At 43.9% G+C, this 22,804-nt stretch overlaps 1 protein-coding gene across 4 annotated transcripts in view; it reads left to right on the top strand.

The window, feature by feature from the left end:
- Positions 1 to 22,804, top strand: part of MRPL46 (mitochondrial ribosomal protein L46) — a 52,034-nt gene that overhangs the window by 14,574 nt on the left and 14,656 nt on the right. For 2 of the 4 annotated variants that reach the window (XR_014071865.1, XR_014071867.1), the window contains exon 6: positions 1,356 to 1,604. The exons of 1 other annotated variant lie outside the window; for it this stretch is intronic. The gene's annotated coding sequence lies outside the window, so the exon portion shown is untranslated. Of the gene's footprint in view, positions 1 to 1,355; positions 1,605 to 4,186; positions 5,404 to 22,804 lie in introns of those variants that run through there. One more of the 4 variants, XR_014071864.1, reaches the window with a different exon arrangement.

A 22,804-nucleotide genomic window follows, 5' to 3' on the forward strand; every position in this document is an offset into this window, starting at 1 on the left:
TGCATGTGCTGGGCACTCACTCAGCCTGGTCAGGGGCTCAGAGAATGCCTCTGCACTGACAGACTTGGCTAAGCTGAGACCAGAAGGATAAGGAGTGAGCTGGGGAGGGAGACGGGAAGGGAGTGCCTGCCTTCCGAGGCCTGAAAGAAATTCTATGGGGCTGCATGTGGAAATTATTTTACAGTGTTTGACATCCTTAACTGTCCCAGACGGTTCGAGTTGTTTTGTCTGAAGGCAAGAAAATGAGTTCCATGATTCTTACTACAGTGAAGCCGCATCTGACCTGGAGGCTGAATTCCAAAGTCAGTGCCTAGGGAATTCCCTGGCGGTCCAGTAGTTTGGACTCCATGTTTTTATGGCCTTGGTCCCTGGTTTAATCCCTGGTCGAGGAACTAAGATCCCACAGGCTGTGTGGCATGGCCAACAAAACAACAAAGCCAAGTGCATAAGTCACAAATCATATACAATTAAAGTTACCATTAAACTATCCCTTAGAAGGGTGTCACATATATGACTGACACGGTCTGTGGGGGGAATCCAGCGTGGCCAGTGTTTCCCCAGTGATGGAACCCATCATGATTTATTTGGTTGAGCACAAGATAAACCAGTTGGCTTGTGTTTAAGGTCTCTATAGATTGCTAGGGTTCCCATTCCTGTCACTGAGGGGCAGTTGCCTACAGGTCTGTTTCCCTGAACAGGAAAGGCCTGAATTGGGGCAATTTGGGAGAGGATGAAGAAATTCAGAGTCACAATCAGTGTTAGGAGATGCTCACACATAGATAGGCCTTCAGGACCCAAGATGGAGTTGCCTCACCCATCTCAGGCTCGCTGCAGAGCGGGAGCCCTGGGAGCAGTAAGCTCATCAATCATGGGTGGAAATGCCTGCACTATTGACAGATTATTGGTCCCCTCTTTAAAAGTTCCAGTATAGGCGACTTCCCTGGTGATCCAGTGGTTAAGACTCCACGCATCCACTGCAGGGGGCACAGGTTCGATCCCGGGCTGGGGGACTAAGATTCCACATGCTGCATGGTGTAGCCAAAAGGTTAAAAAAAAAAGTCCCAGTATAATAGTTTGAATTCATAAAAGTTAGATGTACGTATGATGTAATTGTATGGTATTCATTTGGTTCCTAGTTCCTTTCTGAAGCTCCCAGTACACTCCCATCTGCAGCAGCTCATTATCACTCAGTGACACTTATACCCAAATAACCAACATACCCAAAGGAGGCTTGACCTTAAAGGTGATGCATTAGCATTTAAAAACATTTTTTTATTTTTAATTGAAGGATAATTGCTTTACAGTAATGTGTTAGTTTCTGCCATACATCAACAAGCATTTTTTCTTTTTTTAAGGTGAGAGATTTGCATTTTGGAAAAGTTCCAAGTCAAGCCAGAGATGAGACTGATTAAGTGATTAAAGTTGGATAATTCTAACCTCAGCCAATAAAAATAAGTGACAATCGTAGTAAGGAGTGTAGATTTTATGTGTGGCACACAAACTGAAGGCAGGTCCCAAAACTTCACTGCAGTTTGGCTGCATCAATAAAACACAAATTTTACATTTTCCTTTTTTTTAAAATAAAGACTTATTTTTTAAGATGACTACTTTGAAGCAAGTGACACTCATTTGGTGGAAACATAGTAAAAAAGTATGTTTCTTGTAGTCGCCTTTTACATACAGCCTTCTCTGAACATCATCATTTTAGCCATTTTGAATGAAGAGTTTCAGTTACACGTCTGTCCCCAGCAAAGACACATGGCCCCATCTTCTCTCATGTCCATAATGTCCATAGGGAACATCTCTGCTTTTCCACTCTCCCAGCCCCGCTCCTCAGCAGTCTCTCACACACACCTTGCACATCATGTCTCACACCTCTGAACATTAACATCACCCAGCTTTGAGCATGCCCAGCACATACCCGCCTCCTTGAACGTTCACTGCGTGCACACACACACACACACCCTGAGAGCTTTAAATATTCTTATCACATATACACATACCCTTGAATGTTCACGTCACACACAAACCCTTGGATGCTTGTTCCTATCACACATTTATTCAGCCCCCTGATATCCATCTGATACATAAGTACCCTTGAACAGTCACACTGAAACACACACATGCACATTCCACACACACACACACACACGCACCTTTGAAACTGATAGCAGAATACACATGCACATTCTTGCACATTCACATCACACACAGACCCTTGAAGATTCACCTCACATGCTGTTCACTGTTCAGGTCATTTACCTGTTGCTCTCAGATTTATTCACTGCCCTTCCCCTGCTCTGCTGTGCAGTGTGTGTGTGTGTGTGTGTGTGTGTGTGTGCTGAGGGGGATGCTGACCCCTGAAGATTACATTTTCCAAGCTAAGAGTTGACCTGTGACAGGTGGGAGGGTGAAGGGGGAAGGCAGGCTTTTCCCCGCCTCCTTTGCTTGGGTCGCTTTCCCAGCATCCCTCTGTGGTCCCCTCCCCCACTAGCCGCCTTCTTCACGATTCCAGGTCCTAAGGGATGGCAAGGGTCCTGACAGCACCACCTCCTTCCTCTGTCCCTCCAGCTCTAGGGGTGGTGGCAGCTTCTACTCTTGCTAACCTCTGCGTCGTTTCATCATCCTCCGTTTTAGTTTTCCGGTCTTTCTGACACTTTTGCAAATAGCTCTCGGTATTAAATTCTTTCTTTAAACTACCTGGCATGGGTACTTTTCCCTAACTGGACCCTGGCCGCTGCTCCACCCTTTAAAATAGTCTCATCCCTGACTGACACTTTCCTCCAGCCGTGCTCGTGTCTGTGTTGGGTGGAGTCCTGGTACAGAGTAGGGCTTCAGTATCTGTTGAATGCGTGGGTGCAGTGCCCCCTCCCTGTTCCAGGACTTTTCTGGGGCAGAGCTTGTTGGACCCCTTAACTAGGTGGCTCAGGGGCACCCTCCACCCTCTCTAGATGGACCGTGATGACCCCGTTTAGCACAGCCTTATAGAGATCCAGGCCATCTCAGCCAGAGCCTGTTTGGAGAGTGGAGGGTGAGTGGCCTTCAGCTGAGTCTTGGAAGCTTTCATGAATCTTCATGATTTTGCATCACCGGGCCAGAGGTGGTATCAGAAGCAAGGGGACTCTTGATGCCTGAGATAAATGGAGTGGAATGCGAGTGTCTGTCCCTCATGATTTGAGTGCACCTGTGGTCTGAGCAAGGCCCTCAAATGTAAATTCCTAGTTCTGAAACTGACTTGGGCAAGCTGTTATTTGTCTCAGGATTCTTGCTTATAGAATCACGAGGGACCATGACCCATCACTTACTTCCATTTATAAAATGTCTGAGGAACGGTTTAGTCTTGAACATTAATACATACCCACGTGTATTTTCTCATCTGCAACCTAGGGAAGTTGGCTTCACAACGCTGGAGGCTGCCAGTGGTTGGTGATTGGTGGTCAGGGTGGGTCTCCGGCTGTATGTACGTTGTCCACAGGGAGGCGCCACACACAAATACATACACAGCCCCGGATGCTGCTGCTGCTAAGTCGCTTCAGTCGTGTCCGATTCTGTGCGACCCCGTAGGTGGCAGCCCACCAGGCTCCTCTGTCTCTGGGATTCTCCAGGCAAGAATACTGGAGTGGGTTGCCATTTCCTTCTCCAATGCATGCGTGCGTGCTAAGCCACTTCAGTTGTGTCCAACTCTGTGTGACCCAATGGACAGCAGCCCACCAGGCTCCTTCCTCCACAGGATTCTCTAGGCAAGAATACTGGAGTGGGTTGCCATTTCCTTCTCCAGCCCTGGACGCTACTCCAGCCCAAAAGCCGCGATGCCCCTGGAGTCAGAAAGCCCATGTTCTTCCTCCCTAGAGCCTCCCTGCATGCCAGTGCCTCTGAGTAGCCCTCCACCTGTAACAAATTGAGTTGAAGCATCGAAGATCACTGCGAATGTGTAGTGACAGGGTGAGGCGGAGTCATTAACACATTAGAATGAGCTCGTAGGATTAAACAGAATCACAGAGAGGGTGTGGGCACCCAGGACAGGTATAATTTGAAAGGAAAAGACAGAACCAGGAAAAAAATAAATAATAACATCCAAGCATTTTCACACATATATGATTCAATTTAATACGGTTTTACTTTGAACTGATTGACATGCTGTATTCTCGGTGTCATCCAGCTTCCTACATTTATGTGATCCTTACAGCATGCCCCAGGAGAGCAGGGCTGTGGAGGTGGCCCCAACTGATGGACGCAGGGAACCAGGAGCCAGGGAAGTGGAGTGGCGAGGCCCTTGTCATACACCTAGTCAGTCGTGGAGCTGGAATGTCAACCGGGGTCCTCGTGAGCCGTGAAGGATACCGTTGGGTACTGGAAACAGTTAATGTGGTGATTAGCTGCCTCAGGGTGGTTGGGATGGTTCTGTTTGTGAGACACGAAGGCAGTGCTGCCCAGAGTTACACATGGCAGACAGGAAGCGGGCAAGCTCCTCAAATCACCCATGCTTCTACCTCTCTCTTTGTGTGTGTGTGCTGAGTTGCTTCAGTCATATCTGACTCTATGCAACCCCATGCGCTGCACCCTGCCAGGCTCCTCTGCCCATGCGATTCTCTAGGCAAGAATACTGGAATGGATTGACATGCCCTCCTCCAGGGGATCTTCCTACTCAGGGATCGAACCTGCATCTCTTCTGTCTCCTGCAGCGCCACCTGGGAAGCGCCTCTCTTTACATTTCAGATAACAAGGCTCAGAGGGAGAGTCTTTTATCTCAGGCTTCATATAGAGCTGGAGGCACAGGCAGGAGACCCAGGGAGTCCGGACTTCCAGCCCCAGGCTGTTGCCCAGACGCCATGTGGGATCTTCCTGGCTCCAGTGTGAGATATGTTACCTTCTAGAAGCCTAGGGAACCCCTCCCGCTCTCAAATGCCAGGCTCTGAAGAGCTGACACAGCACTGGTGACAGCCTCTCCCCTAGCAGGGCTCCCTGGCCCTTATATCCCCACCCAGGATTGCTCAGCATCTGGGGCCCGTGGAGGTGGGGGAACTGGACTCTTTGCACAGCTTTCCCTGGGATTCCAGGATAAGGCATGCGAACGGACACAGGCTCATCCATGTTTATGGGCTGTGTGCAAAAAGAACTGTAGTCATCTCCCCTGCCATCTGGTCTTGGCACTGCTGGCCAGGACCTCCCTGAGGTCTTTTCAGGCCCTGCGCGGGGCTGGGCCAGGGCTGGATGTGCTTGTCGGGCCTGGGGCCAGTCCAGAATTTTCCAAGGGTCCTGGTAGGGTTTCTACCCCCTGTGCCAGAGAGAGGAAGGCAGGGCCCAGCAGCTGCAGCTCAAGCAGGGATGCGAGAACCCATTCATTACCGTTACTACCACAGATGGACGGCCCACCTGCTTGTGTAATGAAAACTCAACCTTGCATTTTGGAAGGCCTCATTAGGCACATTTCTGGGTCTGGGGGCTTGGGGGGAGGAGGACTTTTCTCAAGATTAGATGCAAAGATCTCCCATCCTCCATGAGAAGTCTGGCCTGAGAGATAGAGTGTGTTTCTGAAGCCTAGCCTGTCCTGCCTCCAAGGAATAGGAAGTCAGGTTTTCTGTAGCTGGTAATTTGGGTTCTGCTTTCTATCGCTTCCCCTATGGCTCAGATGGTAAAGAGTCTGCCCGCAATGCAGGAGACCTGGGTTCGATCCCTGGGTTGGGAAGATCCACTTGGAGAAGGGACTGGCTACCCACTCCAGTATTCTTGCTGGAGAATCCCCATGAACAGAGGAGCCTGGAAGGCTATAGTCCATGGGGTTGCACAGAGTCAGACACGACAGAGCAACTAACACTTTCATGGGCCCAGAGTCCACCGAAGCTTTTGAGGGAGGAAGAGCGGAAGGGCTGTGTCACGGAGGGGAGAGGCAGCTGGACTCTGGCTCCAGATAGCCAAGTTTGAACTTAGCTCTGCCACACTGATGGCTGTGTGATTTGGAGCAAGACATTCGATCTCTCTGTGCCTCATCTGCAGAATGTGGTTACACAGAGGACATACCTTGTGGGGTAGCTGTGAGTATCGAATGAGTGTGTATGTTTACTATAAATAAATTTATTATAATAAAACAGAAGGGTCCCTGAGTCAAGAGGCCATTCCGAGTGTGAGGTTGTGGCTGATGCTTAGTCTGTGCCAGTGGTGTGCTGGTGGAACAGGTCCTTGGAGGTGGTGGGCAGTGGGGCAGGAGTGTTGCTTTGTAGCGCTTGCCACTTTCTGTGGTGTAAATAGGGCTTCCCAGGTGGCTCAGATGGTAAAGAATCTGCCTGCAATGCAGGAGACTGGGGTTTGATCCCTGGGTCGGGAAAATCCCCTAGAGGAGGAAATGGCAACCCACACCAGTATTCTTGCCTGGAGAATCCCATGGACAGAGGAGCCTGATGGGCTACAGTCCACGGGGTTGCAGAGTTGGACAGGACTGAGTGACTACACTTTCACTTTTTTTCGCTTCATTCTGTGAACACTGCTCCCCTGGCTGGTTTTGAGCCGCCACCGTGGAACCGCTAAATGAAGGATGGGGAAGGTCTGCTCATTGTTGACTCTTAGACGTTGGTCAGACTGGTTCTAGCACAGCTCAGGTCCAAGACTACTGGTGTGATAAGGCTGCTTAATAAATATTAAAACTTTCCATACTGGTTGGTAAATAGCCACTGGCTCAAGAGTCCTCCTACTGCTCCAGCAACCCTGGCCTTCCCCTCACCATCCTCCCAGAGCTCCTGCTGGTCCATTAACCAAAGCAGTTATGGGAACCCTTTCCTGTGATTTGGCCACTGTCAGTTCTGGTTGGTCAAGGATGTCCCAGACTGGTAGGTAAATTGTTTGGTATCACAGGTCTACAGCCTAGGGGTGTCGGGCCAGTAAGCTGAGTCACCCTGGCTTGTGGACGTGATGCCTGGCCCACCAGCCTCAGGTACCTCGTGCAGCCCCATCCCCACAGTGTTCCCCAGCACAGCCATAGGACAAAGGCAGAGCCCCGCATCAGTCTGGAGGTTGAACTGGGGCAACAGTATATACCTCTGTTAAAGATGGTTTGCTTCCACGTGATTTGCTTCAATGATTAAAAAATGTAATCAATATGACCTGCTTCACCAGCTTGGAATGCAGATACTATCACATTTCTTTTATGTCTTCAGTTAATTGCTTGAACAGTCTATGTTATTCAGAAGTTCAGGGTCTATCTTTTGAGAATTCCTGCCCCAGTGAATCACTGCCTCAGGATGAAGGAAGAAGGCCTACTTCTAAGTGCCAGGCAGAAAAACAACTAGAGTCTGACTAGTCTGCTCACAGGCTGTCTTGGTGAGTGGCTGCTATGGTGCCCTCACTCAGCACTCCCAGCCTGACCTGTGTGCCGAGGTAGTTGGATCTTGGGGTAGTAGGGACCCAGACAGGTGGCAGAAATTAGTGTGATGGGTTGTGGGTGACAGTAGAGAGTGGTGGGGACTGTGGTGAAGTGGTGTGTGCATTTCTCCAGCCAGCTGTGGCCAAATATGGGCCTTGTGTTGCCTGATTTTCTCATGTTTTCAAAAGAAACAGGATACATGTGGGATTTTATTTTTGAGGCATAATTTACGTACAATAAAGTATACAAATCCTAATGATTTTTTAGCATATGTATACATTTTACATACATAACCAGTGTCCATATAGAGATAGGGAACATTCCTATCTCTTAGAAAGTTAGATTGTGCTTCTTTCTAAGTCAGTAGCTACCCCTCCTTCACCAAAGGTAACTATGACATCTCTATCTGTATGTTAGCTATATCTGATCTTGAACTTCCTACGATTGACATCTTACAGTATGTATTCTTTTGAGTCTGTCTTCTTTTGTTCAATATAGGACTCTTAAGATTTTCCATCTGGCATGTTATCAGTGAAAGTGAAAGTCATTCAGTTGTGTCCGACTCTGCGACCCCATGGATTATACAGTCTGTGGAATTCTCCAGGCCAGAATGTTGGAGTGGGTAGCTGTTTCCTTCTCCAGGGGATCTTCCCAACCCAGGGATTGAACCCAGGTCTCCCACATTGCAGGCAGATTCTTTACCAGCTGAACCACCAGGGAAGCCCACATGTTATCAGTAGTTCATTTCTTTTTATTGCTGAATACTACCAAATGCCACGATTTGTTTACCCATGTTCCTGCTGAGGGATATTTGGACTGTTTTTACTTCTTGACTACTGTGAGTACAACTGCCATGAGCCTTCAAGTATAAGTCTTTTTTTTTCCTGGACCCATGCACTCATTTCTCTTGGGTTTATTATATATATATATATACGTATACATATATATATGTATATATATATATGTATTATAGATACACACACAGATTGGAGTAATATTGCTAGGCCATAGTATAAGTCTGAAACTTTATTAGAAATGGGCAATTTTCAGGACTTCCCTGGTGGTCCAGTGGTTAAGAATCCGCCTTCCAATGCAGGGGACATGGGTTTGATCCCTGATCGGGGAACTAAGATCCCACGTGCTGCAGAGCACCTAAGCCCATGCACCACAACTAGAGAGAAGCCTGCACACCACAATGAAGAATCCTGAATGTCACAACAAAGATCTCATGTACAACTAAGACCTGACACAGCCAACTAGATAAATAAATTTAAAAAAAGAGAAAAGGACAATTTTCCATAGAGGTTACGTCGGTTTACATTCTCGCCAGCAATGTGTGAGTGTTCCAGGGACTCGGTGTCCTCAACAGCACTTTTGGCTATTCTAATGGGAGTGTGGTACCTCGTTGTGGTTTCAATTTGTATATCCCAATGATTAATGATATACAGCACCTTTATGCGTATCTATTGACCATTCAGTATTTTCTGTTCTGGTGTTCCTTTTCAATTCCTTGACCTTTTTTAAAAATTGGAGTGCCGTATTATTTTATAGGGCTTCCCTGGTGGGTCAGATGGTAAAGAATCTAGCTGCAATGCAGGACACCTGGGTTCGATCCCCAGATCAGGAAGATCCCCTGGAGAAGGAAATATATATTCTGTGTTCTTTATATATTCTGAACACAAGTCCTTTGTCAGATATGTGTGCTATGACTATTTTCTCCCAGTCTGTGGCTTGCCTTTTCACTTTCTTGGTGGTGCTGTTACTTTTTCCTTAAATGTTTGGTAGACTCCATCAGTGAAGCCATCTGGGTCTGAAGTTTATATAAGATTTTAAACTACAGATTAAATGAACAAAATGAAATAGGATTCCTCTCCTCATGTCAGTTTCAGTGGTGATTTTCAAGGGATATTTTTCATTTCCTTTGAGTTGTCTAATTTATTAACATAAAGTGCTTCATAATATCCCATATTATCTTTTCAACATCTATAGGATCTATAATAATTTTCTTTTTTATTCCTAATATTAGTATTATGTTTAATCTCCTTTTCCTTGATTATTTTTATTAGACATTAGCCAATCTAATTGATCTTTAAATAACACAATTTTTTGCTTTTTGAGATTTCTGTTAGTTGTATCTTTTTAAAATTTTTTGTTTGTTTATTTTTGGCTGCACTGGGTGTTCGTTGCTGTTCACACGCTTTCTCTCGTTGTGGCGAGCAGGGGCTACTCTAATTGTGCTTGGGCTTCTCATCGCAGTGGCTTTTCTTGTTGCGGAGCATGGGCTCTAGGGCTCAGTAGTTGCAGCGCATGGGCTTAGCTGCCCTGTGGTATGTGGGATCTTCCTGGACCAGGGATCGAACCCATGTCCCCTGCATTAGCAGGTGGATTCTTAACCTCTGGACTAACAGAGAAGTTCTCTTTTCTTTTGATTATTTGCTTTTATATTTTATTTTCTTTCTTCTATTTTGGGTTAATTTTGTTCTTTTTTTAGCCTCTTGAGGTAGAATCTTTGGCCATTTTATACATTTTTTCTTTTTTTAATAGGCACCCTTGAAAGCAATAAATTTCCCTCTAAGCATTATTTTAGCTACATCCCACAGATTTTAGCATGCTATTTGTTCAGTTCAAAATATTTACTTATTTCCTTGGGATTTCTTCTTTGATGCCTGGAGTTTTTGTTATTGTTTGTTTTATTTTTTAAGATTTTTCCTTAATTTGTACATATTTAGAGACTTTCAGGTTTTGTTTTGTTGATGATTTCTGTTTTAATTCATTGTGGTCAGAGAACATATTCTGTATGACTTTTAACTGTTGAGATTTATCAGGCTTGCTCTGTCTCTCAGACTGTGGGTTATTTTGGTGACTGTTCTATGCAGATTGTAGTCATTGGATATTGTTTTCTGTGAATATTAATTCGATCCAGCTAATTGATAGTGTTGTTCAAATCTTCTATATACTTCTTGATTTCTTGACTAGTTGTTCTATTAGTTGAAAATACTCATCTATGATTGTGGATTTGTTTATTCCTCTCCTTAGTTGTGTTAGTTTTTGCTTCATGTATTTTGAAGCTCTATTATTAGGTGTATATGCATTTACAATTGTTGGATCTTCCTGATGAATTGACTCTTTTATCATTATAACATGTTCCCTTTATTTCTAGTAATATTCCTGTCTGGAAGAATATTTGTCTGATGTGAATATAGCTATACAAACTTTCTTCTGATTAACATTTCTATGGTATATCTTTTTTCATCCTTTGCTTTCAAATTATGTCTTTAAAGTGTGCCTCATACAAGTAGCATAATTTGAGATTGATTCTTTATCCAGACAATAATTTTTTTAAAAAGTTGAAATGTCTGGTATATTTACATTTAGTATAATTAAGGATATAGCTGGCTTTAAGTTTGCCCTTTTACTCTGTGTCCAATTTCTATCTCTTTTTTATATGTTTCTTCTTCTTTTGATTAATTAATCAAGTATTTTAAATTATTCCTTTTTATTCTTCTGTTGGCTTTTAAATTGTGCTTCCTTATATTATTTTAAATGTCTCTTTTAGACATTATAATATGTATTCTTAACTTTCTCACATTTAATAAATTTTGTAATTATTATCAGTGTTATTCCATTTAATAATGTAAGAACCTTAGAAAGTATGATTCCTTTACTTCCTTTCCCACCATTTGTGTTATTTTTCATGTATTTTACATATACCGATATGTAATGTACTAATATACCCTTTCCACCTACAGTATAGCACAGGGAACTCTGCTCAATGTTATATGGCAGCCTGAATGGGAGGGGAGTTTGAGGGAGAATGGATAGATGTATATGTATGGTTGAGTCCTGGAGCAAGCTCCCGGAGTTGGTGATGGACTGGGAAGCCTGGCGTGCTGCAGTCCATGGAGTCGCAAAGAGTCGGATACGACTGGGTTACTGAATTGAACCGAGTCGCTTTGCTGTGCATCTGGAACTATCACAATATTGTTAATCAACTATAGGTGGTGCTAGTGGTAAAGAACCTGCCTGCCAATGCAGGAGACAAGAAACACAGGTTCCATCCCTGGGTGGGGAAGATCCCCTGGAGGAGGGCATGGCAACCCACTCCAGTATTCTTGCCTGGACAATCCCATAGACAGAGGAGCCTGGCGGGGCACAGTCCATAGGATCGCAAAGAGTCAGACACGACTGAAGCGACTTAACAAGCATGCATGGATACCCCAATATAAATTAAAAAGTTAAAAAAATATTTACCCTTTCCCTTTTACTCTTCATTCCTTCCTGAAGATCTATACCTCTATCTGTACCTCAGTCAGAGAGCTTCTTGTCGTATTTCTTTTGGTGCACTCTGCTATTGGTGAATATTCTCTTCTTTTGTTTTTCTGAAAATGTCTTTATTTTGTTTTTATTTTTGAATAATATTTTCACAGCATATAGAATTATAGATTTTTTTCTTGAAGCAGCTAAACTTTGTCATTCTATTGTTTTCTATAAGCCATATTGAGATATTTTCTGTAAATCATATGGTTATTACTCTAAATTTAATGTCCCTCCCTTTTCTGGCTGCTTTATAATTTCCTATTCATCTTTGGTTATCGGTGATTTGACTATTATGTCAGATGTGCTCTTCTTTGTATTTGTCCAACTTGATATTCACTAAACCCAAATCTGTAGATTGATATGTTTCATAAACTTTTGAAAATTCTGGTCATTTTCACTTCAGATATTTGTTTTACCTCAATTCTCTTTTCTTTTCTTGGATTCCAGTTGTATTTATATACAGTTTGATTTGTTTTTCCCACAACATTCTGATGCTGCATATTTTTTTGTTCTTTTTTTTCTCTTTGTGTTTCAATTTTGTTATTTTCCTGTTGATCTTTTTTTAAATTTATTGGTCTTTTCTTCTTTGTTCAGTTCATTATTGAGTTGCTTCTTTATTTCAGATTTTTTTAGGTCTGAGATTTCCATTTGATTCTTCTTCAGAGTTTCTGTCTCTGATGAAATTCTCCATTGTTTTACCCATCATGTTTATACTTTCTACTAATTTCTTAAAATATTTATAATTGTCATTTCAAAGTTCTTGCCTGTTAATTCAGTATCTAGGTCATCTGTAGGTGTGGTCCTCTTGACCATTTTTTTCTTGATTAGAGTTGCCAGCCGTATTTGCATTTATTGTAATTTTGGGTCAAAAGTTAGATGTTTTGTAGAAAAGAACAGTAGAAAGTGAAGAAGGTAACATTTATCCCCAGAAAGATGATGTCCTTTCTTCTCTCAGCAGTAAAATAGTGGTTTCATCATTGGTTTCAAATGCCTTAAAGATAGGATCAGGGCTCTTCTCTGGGCCCTAAATATTAAATGACCTTAATCTCTCTCTCTGATTCTCTTTCCTGCTTTCACATTTTCCTTCTGTGGGAGACTTCTTGCTTTCTTTCCAGCGCAAGTCCACATGCTGCTGCATAGTTGATAAACATCCTGTGGGGGAGGATTGGCAGGTAGTGACTGCCATCTCTACCTGAGAGCTCAATCAGAAAAATCCAATTCATTATTCCAGACCTTCTGGTCATTATGAGTTAATCTGGTTTCCTCTTAGTTCAGCAAAGTACCCCTGTCTATTATAAATTTGCTTCTCTGCCTGCCCATGTTTCCAAGAATAAAAACAGCCGCTGGTCTCTATTCATTTATGAAAGGCTTGCCTCTGTCTAGAATTTAGTTCATTTAGATATCTCTGCATCCTTAACTCTTTGTTGGGTTTCCAGTATATAATTTTATGGTTTATTTGATGTTTTCCCATTGTTATGGTGATAGTGTCTGTCTTCTATGACCTTCTCTATTGATTGGAAGCCCCGATGATTGTTCTTTTAGTGTGAATTCATCTCATTTTCAAGGTGGCAAAAAATTCCAATATTTAAAAAATGTTCCGCAGGATGAAGGAAATGCTTTTGCGGGCTAGCTGTTTTTTTAGCCCGTGAGGCTGTAGGTTTGTATCCCGTGATCTTAAATAATTCACCATTACTGATGAGACAGCTGAATTATTGTAATATCTTAGTTGTCTGAGAAATGCTTTGAGAATTTTGTTAAATCTGTCAGTACTTAGGTAGTCTTTCATGCTTGTGTTCTTCACATATCTTGTAAGTGTTACAATAGGGGAAAATGTGAAGAATCTGATTGATAAGGCCATTGGTGCCCATGGTCAATAGTCCTTCAACCACTTAAGCCCTTAGATCACAGCACGCCCTACTTTGAGTTCAAATAGAATGAGATCTTTTGGTGGGGGTGGGGGGCAAGGAAAGAACTAGTTGCTAGGGTCTTGTGTGCGCATGTGTTTGTGTGTATGTGTGTATGCAGGGTTGGAGGTGGGGAGCACTTGGGAAAAATAGTTAGCTGCATAGGGCCAACTGGTGGTCCAGATTGTCAAGTCCAGTGTAGTGTATAATCTTAAAGACCTGGGCAGAATGCAAGGCTGCCCTGTTTTCTGAGTCCAGTGAGAGCCTGAAGCATGAATCAAGAAGTCTGTCAGAAGGATCCAAAAGATAGAGAACAGCCCGAGGGGCAGGGGCCGGGAAATGAGCCATATCCAGTGTAACTAACACACTTCATTTCAGCAGATCTCATGTGATATTAATAAAATCATATATATATATATATATATAAAATCTATCTCATTGTGAAAAGTTAATCTTACTCTTCTCAAATATAACCCTTAATGAGCTCTATGATAGAATTCTTGACAGAGCCTATCATTCTCCATTATTTGAAGTTCTGCCAAAAGTTTTCCCCTGGGGTCTTAGAGGTGATCATTGAAAAATCAGGAACCCGTTCTTTTGAATATGGAGGGCAACAGCAGGAGTGAGAGGTGAATAGTGTTTGAGATCACTGTGATGCTCATATTCATTACTTATTTCCTATCTTGAACCCCAGTCGTCTTGATTATAGCTCAAGTTGCTATAACAAAATACCAAAAACTGAGTATTAAACAACAGATACATATTTCTCATAGTTCTGGAGCCTAGAAATACAAGATCAAGGTGCTGGCAGATTCAGTTCTTGGTGAGGGCTTTCATCCTGGCTTGCAGACAGCTACCTTCTCACTGTGTCCTTATAAGGTGGACAGAGGAAGTTCCAGTGTCTCTTTTTCTATTTTTAAAACTTTTATATTTTGTATTGGAGCATAGCTGATTAACCGTAAGATATGCAGATTCAATCCCTGGGTCGGGAAGATCCCCTGGAGAAGGGCATGGAAACCCACTCTAGTATTCTTACCTGGAGAATCCCATGGACAGAGGAGCCTGGCAGGCTATAGTCCATGGGTTGCACAAGAGTTAGACACAGCTCAAGCGACTTAGCACATAACTGATTAACAGTGTTGTGATAGTTTCAGGTGGGCAGCAAAGGGATTCAGCCATACATATGTTATACATGTACCAATTCTCCCCAAACTCCCCATTTTTGAAAAAAATGGGCACTAAAGATATCATGGGGGCTCCATCCTTAATATCGCATCTAAACCTAATTACCTCCCCAAAGCCCCTTCTCTTAACAGCATCACATTGGGAGTTAGGGATCCTACACGTGAATTTTGGGAGACACAGACATTGAATCCGTGGTACTTATTGCTGATCGATATCACACTATCTCTTTGTCTAGTCTGTTCTGCAACATTTTCTTTCCTTCAATTTGTAGTCTTTCCTGCACATCTTCACTGTGATTGTTTCATTTCAGCGTTACAGTTTATTTCATTGCTTCTCTAAAGATGTCCAAGCAGTTTCTTTATGGTTTCTCAGAGTTCTTGTATTTGATTAGCCATCTTTGTCCCTCTTGAAAATTTAAAACCTTTAATTAGTTATAATAAATAAATGTACAAACACGCACATTTTTGATTAAGCAGATAAATGCTCAAAGCAATGCAATTTTCTGAATATTTTTATTTACTACATTAAGAGAAAGATAAGTGGCATGTTTAGCACTGCACTTGTTATAAATTCAAAGGTTAATTTAGAAAATTAAATAAATACATGGAAAATGCATATCATTCTTATAAATACTTTTATATACAGTTCAAAATGACACACATTTAATATCAATATGTAGAAATTCTAAATACAGTTTAGAAATATCAGGTAAACAAATGTTCAGAAGCGTATCAGTTCTTTCAAAGGCAGTCACCAGATGATAGGCATGTTTTTCAGTGGCCGTAGTCATTATTTAAAAATATGCATGATCAGTGGAATTTTGGGGAAATAAGCCTTTGGATTTTATATGTCAATAAATTATTGGGTTCATAACTCAGCCCTGCCTCGCTGCAGCCTGAGTAGAGGCCTGAAGAGTAGCAGGAGGTGGGGGCACTGACAGAGAATCCATAAGGTTGCCTGGTACCACAGTTCTCAGCTCAGCATTCATTCCTGCCCCCAGGGCTTAGTCCCCGGGCCATATGGCCTGGCAGCAAGACCACCTCCAGATATGTAGGGGTGGAGACTCTGATGGCCAGCTCACTGGGTGTGCAGTGGCTGATTGTGTCTGAATCTAGCTGGGCTGGGCCAGCAGGGACCCAAACCGTGGTGCTGATGTCTTCTCCTTGTTCCCGTGGGTGACCGCACAGAAGGAGCCATTCCTTAGGCTGAGAAGTCCTGTTATGAGACTCTGCTCCAATACTTAGCAGCTGGACAAGTCACTTACTAGTCAATAACCTATTTAGCTTCCCTAATCTTCAGTTTTCTTACCTATAAAGTAAGACTAATGATGCCTTTCTTACAGGACTTTAGGGAGGATGAAATTAGATAATGGATACAAGAATGCTTGCTAACTGGTATAGTGTGCTGCATACAGTGCTAATTAGGTCCACTGCAGATATTCATTTCAATTCAAGAAGCAGGTATTAAGCACTGCTGTTTACCAGTATTAGGTCCTATATTAGGCACTTCAAGGAGGGAGAATGATGAATAAGAATCAGCCCTTGGTAGGAAGATAAAATACACTGAAATTAGCTATGATGGAGTTATTATTATTATTTTTTAATGTGGATTTACATCTGCAGTGGAAATGCACTTTTTTAAAGCCACATATGCAGTTTAGGATAGGCAGTTTAGGATAAGTTATAGTGGACATGTGTTATTTTTCTCTCAAGTATTCTTTCCCTATTTTCTGGTAATAGTATCCCTTGCCCCAATTTTAATCTGGAAGCCCGCCTCTCTGTGTCTCTCAGCCCATGTGGTTTGAGTAGACTCTATCCCTGCCAGGGATAGAGCGTAAGGCTCAGTCTTAGACAACCAGTGCATTTTATCTCCCTGCTGACAATGATTGTTTTAGGAACTAGCATCTCTAGACCTTGGAGATGAAGAATCAAGTTTCTGTGATACTCTCTGAGTGACTGGATCCAGCTGTGTCTGAAGCCAGCATACCTCTCAGCTTTTCAGCTACAGGTATCACTGAATTCTCTTTTGGCTTAAAACAATTTAGATGGGGTTTTTGTGCCTTCTGACTCACAGCAGGATGCCTTGAAGAATCCTCCAGTAGGCTCTTTGCAGAGAAGACCACGCAAGGCAAGTATTTCACTTCGTGGTTGCCCTTACTGCTATGGCTCTTCCATATACATACCCTCACCTATTGAAGACCATGAAGCAACATCAGGACCCAGATATGTCTTTCTCCAGTTTTCCTGAGGTAAAATTGACTCAGAATATTGTATACAATGTGATGATCTGATATATTAATATGTGTATATTGCAAAATGACTACTGCAGTAAGGTTAGTTAACACACCCATCGCCTCACATAGCTACCATTTTGTTGTCATTGCTGTGGTGAGAACATTTAAAATCTCTTCTTTCAACTTCCCTGTATACAATGCAGTGTTGTTAACTCTAGTCACCGCGCTGTATGGTAGAGCCCAGAACCGGCTCATCCTATAACTGAGAGGTTGTCCAGTGTCTCTCAGTTTCCTCTCCTTCCCAGCCTCCTGCAACCACCAACCTACTCTCTGTTTCTAGGAGTTCAGCTTATTTATTTATTTTTAAAATTGAAAAACTTTTAAAGTTTGTGGCACATGGGATCTTAGTTCCCCAACCAGGTATTGAACCCATCCCCCCTGCAGTGGAAATGAGGAGCGCTAGCCCCTGGACCGCCAGGGAAGCCAAGCTCAACATTTTTAGATTTCACATAAAAATGGGATTGTGCAGTATTTGTCTTTCTCTGTCTGACTTATTTCACTTAGCATAAGGCCCTCAAAGTCCATGCAAGATTTTCCTCCGAGGCATCCATGGAGGTCCTTGACATCCATCAACGTCAAGATTTTCTTCTCTCTCTCTCTCTCTTTTTTTAAATGGCTGAGCAAACCTTTCAACAGGATACTGATCTGCTGTTCATCCAGGTGTACCTGTCCTGTGACAATGACTCAGTGTAAACTCTCCCTGGATGTCATTTACTGCCCTCTGCATGTCCTCTTTCAACCAATTCTGGGCCCTGGCCTCATGCAGGGAATCTTTTCTAAGTAGGGGAAAGTATGAATCATCTTCTGTTTTACATCCCACCCTACTAACCCTGCCTGAACCCCACCTTCATCAACCAAAGAAGCTGGAAGGGTAGACAGTGGAAGTCATGGAGGCGCAGAAAGCAGGCATGTGTGCGTGTGCTCTCAGTCATGAACTCTGTGACCCCCATGGACTGCCCACCAGGCTGTTCTGCCCATGGAATTTTCCAGGCAAGAGTACTGGAGTGGGTTGCCGTTTCCTCCTCCAGGGGATCTTCCCAACTCGGAGACTGAACCTGCATCTCCTGCGCTGGCAGGCAGATTCTTTACCACTGTGAAGCCAAGGTACAGAGAGAGGAAGTGACTTACCCACCTTCATTTGGTGAGCTAGTTTCAGTGTCAGCACAAGCAATCAAGTCTCTGCATTTCAAGTCTGGTCCTTGTTCTGCCACCGTGTGACTAGGTTGTTTTTTTTTTTTTTTTTAACATTCTGTATATTTCCATGGGACATCCTAGATACTTATAGACCAGTGTGGTCTGTCTTGACATTTACACTCCTAGGGAGCAGGGATGATGCTGTTCAGTTGAGTCATAAAGCTCCTCTAGTTTGGTACCCTGCTCACACAAGAGTATGACAGGAGTTTCTGATGGCAGGCTGAGGATGGAGAGGTTGGGTGGGCTACAGGTTCAGGTGGACCAAATGCCAGGCTAGTCACTGGGGGGACACAGGATGGACCAGTGTAGCATGCGGGTAGGTCACCCCCACAGGGACTGAGCTGAGTTTCTCACCTGCTGTAGGGACTTCCTTCTTTGGACTCATCGTTCCCCCCTGGGAAATGGGACCGATGCTTTGCTCTCATATCCTTGTCAGAGAATATACTTGAGGGCAAGCTCTCCTGGTGGAGAGTGACTTTTTGGAGGACCAGTGTCCAGAGGATATGTGACAGCATGTGCACCTCAGCCTGTGCAATCTACTTATCTACAGCACCCCCAGTTGCTGGCAGGGGCTCTCTGTTCCATGGAAACCTTCTCCCCTCTTGACCTCTGCTGATAAGACCAGGGGCAGGTGGATGGCCCAATCTGATCTGTTTTTCTCTCCCAAGAATTTGAAATCACGACTCTGAGGAAATGGGTTGATGAGCTGTGGGAGCTGAGTGGGGTGGGGCTGTGGAGTCAGAGATGAATCAGCCACACACGGAAGCCTGTGGAAAGCCTACATTGTGGATGAGCCCGAACCGCAATCCTTAGACAAAGCCCATCCACGGAAAGGACTGAGTGCATGGTCAGGCCACTCAGAAACAGGGGGCAGAGAAGGGGGAGAGGTGCCCAGGGTGATTTTCCGCTTCACTGAGAGTTACTTTCACTTCCTGCTCAGTATTTCCTTGACTTTCCCTGGCAGCCCCTCTATCACACCCTCTGCCAGTTGGACTCATCGGAGGCATTTCTGTTCCCTGCAGCCAAGTGACCCCTGATTAGGACAGTGTCTCAACTGTGCCACATCCCCAGCTCTTTGCGGCAAACCCCGAGTGTTTGCTGAATGCAAATGTGGGCAACTGAGGGCTGTGGGACTGCAACAGAGGAGCGTTCAGCCACCCAGTAGTTTCAAGCTTCCTAACTGGACGGGAGCGCTGGGGAGGGTGAGCCGCTGAATGTTTCTGGGATGTTCCTAAGGGAGGCTTGGTTTCCAGGACAGAAGACAAATAGCTGTGGCATCCCCCAAATAGGTGGGACTTGGGTATCACGCTCTCCAGTGTTCTTACTGACACTTTCAGAGCCCTTGAGCCTCCCCTGTGCCTGAGACGTGGGGTTCTGAAGTTGCTCCCTGTTCCCCTTGGGACCCCTAATCTGTCTTGCCTCAGTTCTTTGAGTATATCTATTAATTGCAATCTCATTCTCTCTCCTCCTCCTTCTGTTTTTTTTTTTTTTCCTGATATTGAAAATCTGCATACCTACCCATTAAGGAGTCTGTAATCCAAGGTGACAGATATTCTCTGCTTCAGCCCCATGTCCCCAGGGCCCAGCCTAGCTCCTGACCTCCAGTTGCTTCTCCCCAGCCCTCTCCTTGGGCTGGTACCTATGTCTAGCAACCTGTTCTGTGCCTGGTACATGGTAGGTGCCAGGAGACTTTGTGGTGTTGAATTGGGCGGGGGCGAGGGGAACACACCTGATATAATCAGATGCTCTTCAAGGGGGCCTTAGGATTGTAGAGCTTCAAGTCCTCGAGGGAGTGGAGAAGAAGGGGACAGAAGTCTGGGAGACAGGCAGGGCTATGGTAGAAGGTGGACGGAAACAAAGACACGATTTGGGCAACTAAACTAGTTAGGGTTGTCTGATTGCTCCAGCAGAGAAGCTCAAGATGCAATGTCTTAACGCAACAAAAGTTTATTTTTTGCTCAGATAACAGTGTGTGTGTATTTGACAGGTGGCCTCCCATGTGGTAATTCAGGCACTCGGTTCTCCTTCCATTTTGCAGCTCTACCATCCCCAGGACCTCAGAATACTCTGCTGGGTGGGACGCTCGACATCCAGTTTACAGAGACAGACAGACAGAGGCAGGGAGACAGATAGAGAGAGACAGAGACAGAGGGAGACAGAGAGAGAAACTTGTATGGGAGGCCCTTATGCGTCAGCCCCGGAAGTGTTATCTTTTACTTCTGATCACATTCCATTGGTGACGCTAGCAGCTATGGAGACAACTGCCACTGAAAAGTTGGTTTATTGCTCACAGTTCCCAAGAGGAGGGTCATGTTGGGCCATGTAGGACCACACAAGGATGCAGCAGAATCAGTCAGGAAGCAGAGGGAGAGCAAGGGGAACACAGAAAAGCCTTCACTAGTGTATTCAGTGGGGAGGAATGGGCGTGGCAGGGTAAGCAGGTTTAGAATTGGCCAGATTGAATAATTTTGGGGGGCTTAGGGTGTAGGGGCTGCCCCTAGTTGTCTGATGCCTAGCCCTGGGATGATTAGGGCAGAGGGATGGGGTCCCGTAGGACGAGATCGCGAGAAAGCAGGGGCTGGGGGCTTGGGTTTGGACTGGTTAGTCTGCATGTGAGAGATGTGCTCTTGGGAGAGTGTACTGTCCCTGGAAATCTGTTTACTCTGGGAGGGCCCTTTCCCCAGGGTCAACAAGGACATCAGAATAAAAGGGCCTGCTTAATTCAGTGACTGGGGTTCCCACGTTGCTCAGTGGTAAAGAATCTGCCTGCCAATGCAGGAGATGCAGGAGACTTGAGTTCAATCCCATGTAGCCTGGTGGGCTACAGCCCATGGAGGTTGCAAAGAGTCAGACATGACTGAACAACTGAACACACATGCACAATTCAGTGACCACACTTAATTGTAAGAAAGGCAGGGAAATATCAGCTAGTTGTGTGCCCAGGAAAAAGAGACCAGTTTTGGTGAGCACATTTAATGTCTCTGTCTGCACTTAATTAAGCATAAAGAGCTTCACATTTGGAATTAGAAAACGGGGATTGAACTCCTGACCCTGTGGCATGGAACTGTGTGAGCTTGGATGAGTCACTTTCGGACAACATCAGTTCCATTGGCTCTCAAAAGGGGAAAATAATTAGAGCTGCATCTCATGGCAGTTGTACAAGATGCTTTGGGTACACTCCAGAGCGCTGTTCAAATGCTGTTTTCTGTGGTCTTTCCAAGTTTTCCGGGGGCCCATGGTGGCTCTTGGAGATAGCGCTCTGCTGTCATTTAAGTGCAGGTCCGAACCTCCCCCCCACCATCATGCTTGGAGTGGGACTAGAGAAGCAGCTGGGATGACCTGTTTCCCCAGAGCCACATTCAGAGGCACGGAGGGTCTTTACAAGGATGCTCAGGATTAGCAGATGTGGCCGGGGGATTTCATGCCATATCCAGCTGGGAACATACGCGGTTCAGGGAAAGATGGTGATTAGTGACTCTGCCAAAGCTTTTTAAAAATGATTCTTTTTCCCATTTTAAATCAGAACATGCTCATTAAAGAAACAGGGTTAAATATAGAAAAATACAAAGAACAAGGCACTCCTCGTACCACCACACAATCACTAGTAACATTTTGTTTCTGCTTTTTTTTTTCCTTTTGGTGTTTTCCCTCTGTGAAATGGCTTTCAATTCATTTATTCTTAATCAAAAATTCAATCTGATTCAGAGTACATACAAAATTCAAAAGTTACAGAAGGTTATGCAGTGAAAGAGAAGTCTCCCCCCACCCTCCCAGTTCCCTTCCTGGAAGGCAGCCTTGGTTACCAGCCCCTTGAGTTTCCTTCCAGAGTTAATCAATGCACATATAAGTGTATGCATGCATATTCTTTTATTTTTAAACATATATTCTTGCATGGTATATAACCTCATACTAAGTTGCTTTTCCCCATAATAATGCGCCTTAGCGAATGCTCCATGTCAGTTCATAGGAGCTGCCTCATTCATTTTAAAGGCTGTATAATATTCAGTTGTATGGATTGTATCATAATTTATTTAACCAGTCTGATATTGAAGGATATTTAGTTTGTTTCCAGTCTTTTGAATTTTTCACAATGCCTCAATGAATATTCGTATACATATGTCATTTCATACATGGGCAAGCATACCCGTAGGATGATCTTCTGGAATTGCAATTGCTAGATTAAAGACTACACATTTTAAATATTATGGTTTATTGCCTCTATAAAGGTCACATGCATTGCAAGTGCATAGAAAGAGAATGTCAGTGTCTTCACAGGCATGCCAACAATCTGTTAGTAAGCTTTGTCAAGTTGGCCAACCTGATAGGTAAAAATGATATCTTATCAAATCTTTTTGTATGTTTAAAATCCACTTTGCTCCAGTTACTGTTAACTGTTTTATCTTGTCCATGTTTTCCTATTGGATTACTGATCTTATTGATTTATAGAAGCTCTTTATATATTAAGGGAATTAAACTTTTATCTGGGATATGTGTTGCAAATATTTCCCTCAGTTTGTTACTCTTCTCATGACTCTTTTTCATAAAGAAAACTTATTT

This window comes from Giraffa tippelskirchi, chromosome 12 (assembly GCF_054371585.1).
Source record: "Giraffa tippelskirchi isolate mGirTip1 chromosome 12, T2T-mGirTip1v1.2.pri, whole genome shotgun sequence".
Lineage (NCBI taxonomy): Eukaryota > Metazoa > Chordata > Mammalia > Artiodactyla > Giraffidae > Giraffa > Giraffa tippelskirchi.